This window comes from Onychomys torridus, chromosome 16 (genome assembly GCF_903995425.1).
Source record: "Onychomys torridus chromosome 16, mOncTor1.1, whole genome shotgun sequence".
NCBI lineage: Eukaryota > Metazoa > Chordata > Mammalia > Rodentia > Cricetidae > Onychomys > Onychomys torridus.
The window spans coordinates 44,042,505-44,043,962 of record NC_050458.1 but is presented as its reverse complement, the minus strand read 5'-3'; positions in this window follow the sequence as shown (position 1 = coordinate 44,043,962).

Here is a 1,458-nt window from a genome sequence, read left to right as displayed (position 1 = left end):
GGGGTCCTTCTGAAGGCGAAAAGGTGATCCTCCAAACAAAACCAAGTCAAGGACAGTCTGTGGTTCTTTAAGGCTGGGAAGGAACTAGGTTATGTAGGTAAACTAGTTTCTTTAAGGCAGGACTATTTGTTCAGGGTTGAACCTTGTTTCCTTTGGGTGAGTGATGCATCTAATTCAGAAGGTCTGGGTGGGTTTGGGGACTCACACATCTTTCCAGCTCCTTCTGTGTCCTCTCAACCCTGCTCCCCACTACCCTGAGGGCATTTTCCAGTGCCCAGAGAGCAAGCAGCTTTTCATGTGAGTGCAGACAGACCTTATTGTGGGAGTGAGCACTAGTCTCCAAGGTGGAGGGGAGTTTTGAGGCTGCTTATCTCAAAAGTAATTGTCTTTAACCACAAAGCCCTCCTCAGGCATCTCTTGGACTACCGTCTGGAGGAATAGCCATTGAGAAATGCATGCATCCTGGTCCCCATGTGCCATCCACTTCACCCAGGAAGGGAGGCGCAGTGTGGATGTGTGCAGGGACTGACTTCCATCTTTGGAAAGGTGCCCATGACCCCTCCCCTCGGCTGCCCACACAGGCTGTCCTGAGCTTGGGGGAAGATGTGAGCTCTTGCCAATGTGTTTGGGAACACTGAGACTGGGGAGGGGCAAGCCCTTGTCCAGGTCACTGGCAGATAAGAGGCCCAGCTGGGAACAGGATGCAATGATTCCAACACTGAACCGCAGAGGCTCACAGCAGATCAGGGTCTTGCAAATGCTTGGACATAGGGTGTTTGGGGGAGGGAGAGTCATGTGAGTGTCCTGTCCCTGATTGAAGTCCCGCCCGACACTGTAAGGCTATTATCCCAGAAAATGGACAAGTGTGGGAAGTTCTTCCGACTTCTAAGGCCCTGTCCCTACACTTTATAGCTATTTCCTGAAAAATAGACATGGGTTATGCGCAGGTATGTGGCTCCAGGAAGAGTGGACAACATATCATGCAGGTTGAAGTGCGTGTGAAGGGGTCCTGTGGGTGAGATCTGAACTCAGATCCCGCTGAGTGAATGTGACCTGTTTGCTGCAGGACGTGTGTGGCTAGCGCAGCGGACACTTGTCGTGTCCAGTGTCCAGGGCTCCGGGTGGCCAGCTGCACCCTGGCGTCGGGTGTGTGGTGGGTGCCGACAGCTATTGCGCGCGCGCGTGGCCGTGACAAGGTGTGTGCGGCGGTGGCGCGCTGGGTGTGTGTGTGTGTGTGTGTGTGTGTGTGTGTGTGTGTGTGTGTGTGTGTGTGTGTGTGTGTGTGTGGCGGCCCCGCCCCGTCGGGGGCCGGGCAGGTGTGGGCGGGCCGCGGGGGGACCCCGCCAGGACAGGCCGGGAGAGCCGGCGGGAAACAGGAAGCGGGGTGGGGTGGGGGGGGGGGAGGCGCGGCCGGCCGGGAGAGCGGCCGGGAGCACGGCCGGAGCGCGGCGGGGCGCG